This window comes from Spermophilus citellus (assembly GCF_964194105.1).
Source record: "Spermophilus citellus genome assembly, chromosome: 16".
In the NCBI taxonomy this organism is placed as follows: Eukaryota; Metazoa; Chordata; class Mammalia; order Rodentia; family Sciuridae; genus Spermophilus; species Spermophilus citellus.
In genome coordinates this window covers 81472538-81481350 of record NC_138196.1, presented here as the reverse complement: position 1 = coordinate 81481350, position 8813 = coordinate 81472538, and the positions used below count along the sequence as shown (strand labels likewise).

General features: G+C 55.3%; 1 protein-coding gene across 1 annotated transcript in view; it reads left to right on the top strand.

The window, feature by feature from the left end:
* Window positions 1-2548: 2548 nt before the first annotated feature.
* FAM167A (family with sequence similarity 167 member A) overlaps window positions 2549-8813 on the top strand; it is a 31450-nt gene continuing 25185 nt past the window's right edge. Inside the window, exons 1-2 of the mRNA XM_081269291.1 lie at window positions 2549-2808; window positions 8560-8660. The gene's annotated coding sequence lies outside the window, so the exon portion shown is untranslated. The remainder of the gene's footprint in view (window positions 2809-8559; window positions 8661-8813) is intronic.

Here is an 8813-nt window from a genome sequence, read left to right as displayed (position 1 = left end):
ACCCTCCCGAGTGGAAAAGTCCCTTCCAAAGGCAGATGGCAGAAGCAGGTGGACTCTGGCCCAGTCCTAATTTCTCCCTGGAGCGGGGAAGGATGTCACCCCCTCAGTCTCCTCTGGATCCTGGAGTCAAACTAAAATGTCCTTCTTCTTCCTCTCAATCCAGCAAATATGGAGCAGATCATGGGGACAGTGAGAGAGGGATGCCAGGAGACTAGATATGGCCTTGAGTCCCTTGAAAATTCAAGCAAACAGGAGAGGAGGATTTAGAGTGCTCTGTGCCCTGCTAACAGGGCAGAGATTCTCTCCAGCTGTTTGTTCTGTGGTCCCCTGAGGGAAGGCCAGCCCTGCCCTGTCTCTGACCTCATCTCCCACAATCCTCTCCACTCCCTGATCACTGCACTCCAGCCGAGAGGCACCCTGGCTGCTCTGTGATCATGGCAGGCACGTTTGTTTGCTTGGGGACCTTGAATAGCCTGTTTCTCTCCTAAAATGCCTTTTCCCCCACACCTCAAGATCAACCTCTTCATCATCATATTTTTGCTCAAAAAACACCTTTTTTTTTTCGTTTTTTTTTTTAAAGAGAGAGTGGGGGGGGGAGAGAGAGAGAGAGAGAGAGAGAATTTTTAATATTTATTTATTTTTTCTTAGTTCTCGGCGGACACAACATCTTTGTTGGTATGTGGTGCTGAGGATCGAACCCGGGCCGCACACACGCCAGGCGAGCGCGCTACCACTTGAGCCACATCCCCAGCCCAAAAAACACCTTTTTTAATGAGATCCTCCCTGACCACCTTGCTTTAAAGTGCTGTCTTCCTCCACTCCCACCATTACTTCCAATCCAAGTCTGCTTTTTCGTCTTTCTACAACAATATTGTTAATTTATCTAGCATGCCTACTGTTCACTGTCCTCCCCCTCCCCTGCTAGGGTACTAGGTCTCAGGGACAGTGGTCTTTATCTATGTTGTTCCCTAAAGCATAGACCAGTGTTTATCAAATGGATGAATAAATGAATCTGGAGAAATGCTGAAAGATAGGCATTTTAAGTTTAAATTTTAAAACCTTCAAAGTGAAAGGTAGAGTTTATCCTTCTCTTCTCCTTGATGTGACTGGAAATGAGAATGTAATAGGGGGACTTGAGAGGGGTGGCAGGCAGGAGGGAAGCCCCTGAACTTCTGCTGTTCCAGGGTTTGCTTGCTTGCTGCTGAAGGAGCTCCCCTCCCATCAACATGTACAGGCCAGAGAGGACCTCTGGCCTGTGACAGAGGGCTGCAGGTGACATTCCAAAGAAAGTGACGCAAGTAGTTTGTGACCTGTAGTGACCAGGTCAAATCCTTGTCTAGTGGTCTCTTGGCTACTGGTTTCCCAGAGAAGTAAATTCCATCCTCCCATCTCCATGCAGTGGCTCTGTAATCTGAAATCCCCAACCCTTGACACACAAAATCCCCGAAATACACTAATAATGCTATTGAGCCATTTTCCAAGCTGAGGTTTTCATATTGCACCTCTCTGCCATCATGCCTGGTGATTGACAGGGGGAACACACAGGTCATCAGTGGGTTTGAATGTAACTTGCAACTTTTTATGTTTGAATGATTTGCTGTCCATATTCATAAACCCTTGTGCAGAGCTCAGCCCACGAAGAGCCAAGACACAGTGGTAGGTAGGGAGAGGGGTGTGTCTGGAGTTGAAGGTCAAACTAAAGGTCATCCCCCAAATTATTTTCTAGCACAGCAGGTAAGGGCAAGGGGCATCTCCTATTCAAGCACCTCTGTGAGCCAAGGGAAAAGAAGGCACCTGTGGGTGGTCAAAGGGAAGATGAGATAGAGAATGGAAGGTGTGTGACCCTTTTACCCTCAGGCATCTAGGAAAGGTGCTTCCCAAGGTCTGGGAGAATGAGGCCAACTTCCAGTAATCAGCTCTGAAACTTGAGTCCTGCAGAAGGCAGAGCCTCCTCAGACGACTCTGTCTGCAGCCAGGATCAGTCCTAAGGGCTTGCAAGAAGGGGCATCCCCAGCCGTTTGTCACTTACCTGTGTTGGGTGCATGCAGTTCATGCAGCTGGAGGCTCAGACAGGGCAAGGACTGAGTCTTAAAAGAACAGAAACGATTGGTGCCACTGAAGGATGAACGTGGAGAAAACTGGCTCCATCCAGATCCATCTACCCGGACTACTCCCCTCTGGCTTCTCCTTAACCTCTCTGAGCCTCCGTTTCCTCCTCTATAAGCCGGTATTTTTCACATCTCTCCTGTTAGTGCTTGCGAGGGTGTGGGCGCACGTCAGGCGCTCAGACATAGTGGTTGCTGCTGGGATTAGGAACCCCGGTCATTTGTGGGTGGAGTGCAGGCTCGGGCGTGGGGTTCCCCTGCCCCCTCCACGCAGGCAAACTGCTGACAGTGGCAAAGCCACGTTGCCATGTTTGGGGGGAAACTGCCTGGGTTTCGGGCTTAATGAAAACCTGGATGTTTGGGTTTGGTTTCGTCTGGGGCTTGGCAAGTGCGCGCGGCTGGTCTGCTCTCGCTTGCTGTGGCCGCCCGGGCAGGGTGAAGTCGGGGGGCTCTAGGACCTGGCCGCCGCGCTGGGACCGGCGGGCCCGGGGCGGCCGAGCGGGCCGGGGCTTGAATGGGAGGCCGGGGCGTCGCGGCGGGAGGCTCGCGCGGCCGTCGCCAGGCAACCGCCCTGACGCAACGCACCGAAGGCTGCCTTCAAAAAGAATAGTGCCGGGCGATCTTGGGCGCACGGGCGCAGCGAGGCGGGCGCGGAGAGCGCCGGGGACCTGGCGACGGCGCCACGGGCCTCGGGCGCCCGCAGGTGGGTTCGCGCGCGGCGACTTTCCCAGGGACGGTGACGGGGCTGTGGCGGCGGCGCGGGCTGGCAGTGGGCTCCACTCCCCCCAGGGCAGGCGGCGGGAGCAGCCGATCCCGCGGCCTGGAAGGGACACGCCCGCAGGAGCGCGGGGTGAGTCCCCACCTGTTCCCGTGGCAGCGAGGAGTGGGCAGCCACCGCTGGACTGCGTCCCATAGCGTCCAGCTCTGCTGGCCCCTTCCGGGGCTAAGATCCTGGTGGAGATTAGGAGCCCATGGTCTTGAGGGAGGGACCCCACTCAGGGTTGCTCCCAGACGGCTGGTGACCTCGGCTCCCACCCTGTCTCCTCTGTGGACTTCACAGGGGGCGGGATGGAAGTTCCTGGCCCCAAGGATGCAATCCCTCCCCAGGAAGGGGCCCAGGGCCCTTGGGGAGGGTACTCTAGGCCTGAGGCCAGGCTAGTTCAAGGGCCTGGGGAATTGAGCAGGTCAGTCCTGAAGGTGGGCACCTAGGGTCACCAGGACAAGGGGCCACAGATTGCATGGGGGGTGGGGGGGGGGTCCCTTCAGCCAAGTAAGGAGGATTGCTGCTTCTTGAAGACCCCTTATTGCCTGTTCCAGTCTGGTGTACATGGGTCCTCCTGGAAGACCTAGAAGGTGGGGTGGCTCTAGATTGGTGGGTCCTGGCTGCTGTCTTCTGCCCACAGCAGGTCCTCCAAATCAAGTTTCCATAAACTGCCTGTCAGGTCCCCATCCACTGTGGTTCCAAAGCAGCTTCGGTTGGATGTCTCAGAGACAGTCCCGCCCCCCTCCCGCGCCCCAGGCTCAGTAAGTGCTGGACAAAGCCCTGGGAAAGCCCAGTGGCCCAGCCAGTAGCCTGACCAAGTCTGTAGGATGGGAGCTCCTCCCAGCTGGTTTTAAAGGGGCGTGGCAAACAGCCAGGAGCACAAACTGCTGAGAACCTTTGGCATCCTTGGTCACTTGTCCTCTCAAGTCTCCCTTCTAGGGGACATTGTTATCCCCATTTTGTCAGAGGGAGTCTGAGAAGTTAAGTAACTCGGTGCAGCTCCTGTGGCTGGTGAGAGAGCAGAGAGATTCCTGTGCCTGGCCACCAGGGCTCCTGGAGCAGTGCTAGAAGGAAGGTCACTGTAGGAGACCCAAGGCCTCCGTGGCCCAGAGAGTGGGAAGGAGCCAGTCACAACCAGATGAAATGAGAGCCCTGAGGCGGTGCTAAAACCTAGAAAGGTCCCCACCATCTAAGGGAACCTTTAGAGCCAGCAAAGCCATTTCTTGTATGAGGAGCTTAGAAGCCTTTGCCATCAGGCCTGGCCAGCCTCAGAAGTGTCCTCGCTCATGCCCCTTCTCCTTGCTGACCCACAGATGCCCAACTCCCTGCCCACTTTCTCCAGTCCTTCTTGTCCTCTTGATTACATGCATGGATTGTCACTAAATGACCAGTGCCCACTTCCATATCTACCAGCTTGGCCTCCCTCCAAGAGGACTGAAATCAATTACGGCAGTGCCTGTTTGCTGAGAAAAAGACCCACGGTGCCCCAGGCCCTCCTGTGAGGAGGAAAACCGCTTGTCAGGCTGCTCACGCACTGGGGCGGGTGTGTGCTCTAGGTAAATCTTGCTGTTGGAAAACCCTGATGACCCAATGGGAGCCCCCGGAATTCCCAAGCCCTCTGGGAGCCCAGCAGTGGCTCTTTGCTTGCCTGGGACATCGACCTGCTTGCAAAGGTAGAAGATAAACGATTATTTGATTGACAGATGGGGGCTGGGGAGTCCTCATGTGCCCTCATGAATGTCCCTGACAAGTAACCGGTGGATGGCATTAAACATGCCAGAACATCCTGGGGTTTGGATGGGGTGAAGACAGGCCCATTCTGAAGCAGACCAGGGAAGGGTGGGGTTGAGAGAAGCGGGATGCGTGGGCAGGAAGGGGGAGACTGCAGGAAAGTGGCAGGTGAGTCTTGCTCATTGACAGGCACCTGTCGATTCTGAGCTGCCTTAGAGGCTGGAGCTGGAGGGAGTGAAGACTGGGATCTCAGATTTCCCTGGTTAGGCCAGTTGCCCTGCCCACCGAAGGCCAGGTCCTCCCCACCTGACCACTGACACTTCTCTCCTGAGAAGGAAGGAAAGTCCAGAGGAGGGAAGAGAGCAGGAGAGTCAGAGGCTGTGCTGCCACCAGTCAACCCCTTTCCTGCGGGCACTCCAGACCCTGCTGCTCACCCACAGCAAAGCTCCTCTGAGAGAGCAGTTCATTGGGCAGGAGCCCCGACTCCGGTGGGCATGGGGGGGGCTTTCCTCTTGGGGGAGCTCTTTCTGACATCAGGCCCCCTCATGCCAAAGCCCCTGCCGTGTGGGAGCTCCCTCTAGTTAGCTCTCTCCTGGGCTGAATGGCCTTGACCTGGCCCTCCCTTCCAGAGTTCCCAGGGTGCAGTCCAATGTAGCCTCCTCTCAGCAGCCTTGGCATAGACCCAAGAGGTGTCGGGGTTCAGCTTCTCTCGTGGGCTCATGGGCTGAGCTCCCTACCTCCCCGGAGAGTTTCTCCCATGAGGGCAGGGATTCCTTTCAGGACATTCTGATCCGATGTGAAAGCGGGCAATGGATCCCAAGAGCTCCCTTATAGGGCTTGTCCCTGGGACCTGGAGGGCTGGCTCAAGCCAGAGCTCAGTTCTAGGTGGAAAGCAGGCATCAATAGGTTCAGGCAGTGGCCTCCAAGGTGACCACAGCTCCAGGCGTCTTGAAGGTGGGGCATTTCCTCATTCCAGGAAGCCAGCAGAGTGGGAATGGCAGTGGAGGGTCAGAGGGCCCTCAGGGTGTTCAGTACCCAGGAATGTTCTGGATGAGGTCTGTACCAGCAAGGCTACTTAGGAACTTGCTTCTGACCCCACCCTACCCAGTCACCAGCAAGTAAAAAAAATAACACCAGCCGCCTCTGTCCTCTGTGCTTTCAAGTGCTGTGCCCCAGGGACACTGAGACAGGTATGAACCAAGCTGAGCCTGTTGGGGAGCCAGCAGAGGCTGGAGACTGACTGTGTTGTCATCCTATTGTTTTGTGTATTTGGGAGCAGCTGCTGGAAACGGGGAGGAGGGTGAAGATGACCCTATTATCAGGTTGGAGAGAAAGCAAGCCGTAGAGGGAATTGTGCCACAAGTGCAGGCAGCCTGGAGACATCCATTTGCACACAGGTCCAGCAGGTTCAGACAGCTAGCTAGCTGGTCCTGGGGGTTTGGTGAAGTGCCAGCATTCTGTCTCCCAGTGCCTTGATCACCCCTCCCTGGAGGCCTTACTAGATCCTTCCACCTGCTCCTTCCAGGGTCAAGCTGTCCAGTAATTCATTTGAGCAGTCAACACCTCGAACACCTCTATCTTCAAGAGACAGTCGCTTTGCTGATTACCAAATGCCTTGAGCTGCCCAGAGATAAAGATAGCTCGTACCTGCCTGAGTGGGGGCTTCATCTGTGAGACTAGGGGAAGAAGGTCTCAATTTGAATGCCCCTGGGTTTCAGCTCACCCAGTGAAACCATTTAGAACATGTCCCATCAATAACTTTAGGATCAATAATATGCATGGTGCTGAGGACCCTCAGACAACCGCCCTGCCTGGAGGAACAGGGAGTCGGGTCAGGGCTGCCGAGGGGTGCAACTTGTGCAGCCCTGGTGCAGAGGGACAGCAAGACGGTGCTCTGCACACTCTGGAGTGCACAGACAGGCATTTGTGAACTTTAGTACTTTGGAAGACACTTACCACGTGACAGGCCCAGGAGAGTGCCAGCCAGGCACCATCCAGAGCAGACGGTGGCAGTCCCATTCCAGGTGTAGCTGTTAACACACCCCTCGCCTCCTTTGGTCCTCCCAGACTGTGAGGTAGGTCCGTTAAGATCCCATTTCAGAGGTGAGCCACCTGAGGCCTATGGGGGTTGATTGACCAAGGTAATGGAACCAGCTGGTGGTGGGTCTTCCCCCAGCTCTGCCCTTCCCTAGCCTGCTCCATGTCTTTCTGCTGTGTCTGATCCCTTCCACTGAGAACCCGAGGGTCAGTACTGGGGGTGGGAAATGCAGAGAATGGAGGGGTCCCCTTCACAAAAAATGCTTGACCAGGCAAGGATGCCCAGGAGCTGGCTAAGGCAGCCTGTCCTTGTCCCATCCAACTGCCACAGTGACCACAGGACTTTTCTAGCCAAAGATCACAGCAGCAGTGGGCATTAGGGCACAGAAAAGAGATATAGGGTGGCCTTTCAAGCAGTTTATGGAGAGGAAAGCAGAAGGCAGCTCAGGCAGTGGCTGCAGAAGCCCAGCAACATTCTCTCCTCACTGACACAAGAGGGCAAGCGCGGTCACACAGCCCGTTCTCTGTCCTGCCTAGGGGGACTCAGGAAGATGTCCCCTCCACATCCCAGGTGGGCACAGCACTGCCCCTGCCACCCGCCGCTGGCCACACTGCAACCCCACTGCATCCTTAGGTCCAGCCCCACCCAGACACCAGGAAGACCCTCCAGCTGCCCAGAGGTCAGCACACCCAGGCCCAGCATGGACGTGCAGGACTCCAGTCACACGGTGCCACTGTGCAGCCTCTGAGGAAATCCCTGCAGAGTGACTGGGCTTTGGAACCTGCACAGTAAGACAGACTCCCCCTTGAACTGGAGCTTGTGGATCTTGCTTATTTGAAGTTGGAGTCAGTTGTCCTGTGGATTCCAATAGGCCCAACTCCACCTTTTCTGAGGGCTGAGACAAACGCCAGTTGGGAGACTCTGGTGGGCCACAGTGCCCTTCGCTGTGAAATGGTGCCTGAGGTTCAGTCAGCTGGGAACTGTTTCCTGTTAGCGTAACCAGGATGCCCACCTGAGCTGCCTTCTGTTTTCCTCTCCATAAACTGCTTTAAAGGCCACCCTATATCTCCTTTCTGTGCCCTAATGCCCACTGCCACCGTGAATTTTGGCTAGAAAAGTCCTGTGGTCACCTGTGGCGGTTGGCTGGGACAAGGACAGGCTGCCTTAGCCAGCTCCTGGGCATCTTTGCCTGGTCAAGCATTTTTATGAAGGGGACCCCTCCATTCTCTGCATTTCCCACGGCCACTTCCCACCCCCAGAACTGACCCTCAGGTTCTCAGGCACCTCTCTTCCTGCCTGCCAGAGCAGCCCTTTCCCAGGGCCTTGGAGGGGACACCATAGAGACTGAGTCCCCCACAGCCCTACCTCCCCACAGCAGCCCTCTGCATGCTCCTGTCGTCTAGGGAGGCCGTAAATCAGATGTATGGCTCCCAGGAGTCAGGGCTTCTCTGGGCTGAGGGAAAGCCCAGCTCTTCCTTTCACTGGGCCAAAAAGGACAGGTCTCTACACCCCCAGCCTCTCCACAGGAGGCCTGTGCGTCAGCCCTGAGCACAGGAGCAGAGCCATCAATTATTCAGCATTGACCTAGCACTTTGAATTCACAAAGGTCTTAACAAGTATTTTTATAGATTCTTTCCTCATAATGTCCCAGAGAGACCAAGCAAGGTTTCCCGTTTCCTAGACAATAGAAGCAGGGTTCAGCTTAGAGTCAGAAAATTCGAGTGCAAGCCGAGCCAGCCCCTTCAATGGAGCAGTGTGACCCTGAGCTAGTCTTGATAGTTTCTCTGGTTTGCAGTATCTCTGTGGTCTAGCTCTTGGAAAGTTCCTCTAGCCCAAGCCATGATGCCATGATATGTGGGAGAACAAAATGTGTAAACTTCAGTGTGACTTAAAAATGTCTGTGATTGCTCTTGTTAAACCAGGTATGCAAATGGAAGCTTTGAACTCTGTGCAGAGGTGCAACCATTAGCACGGGATCCTGCAGACCAAGCCTCCCTGGGCAAATAACTCCAGGAGAACACGGGTAAGTGTTCTCTGCCCCTGCCCCTGGGTGCAGTTCTGGGACATGTTGGTGACCCCACTGCTGCTGTGGTGTGAGACCCTGAGTCTGTCAGGAAGGAGGGAGAGGTCATCGCAGGGAAACCACGGTTCCCAGAGCACAGCATCTCTCCTCAGA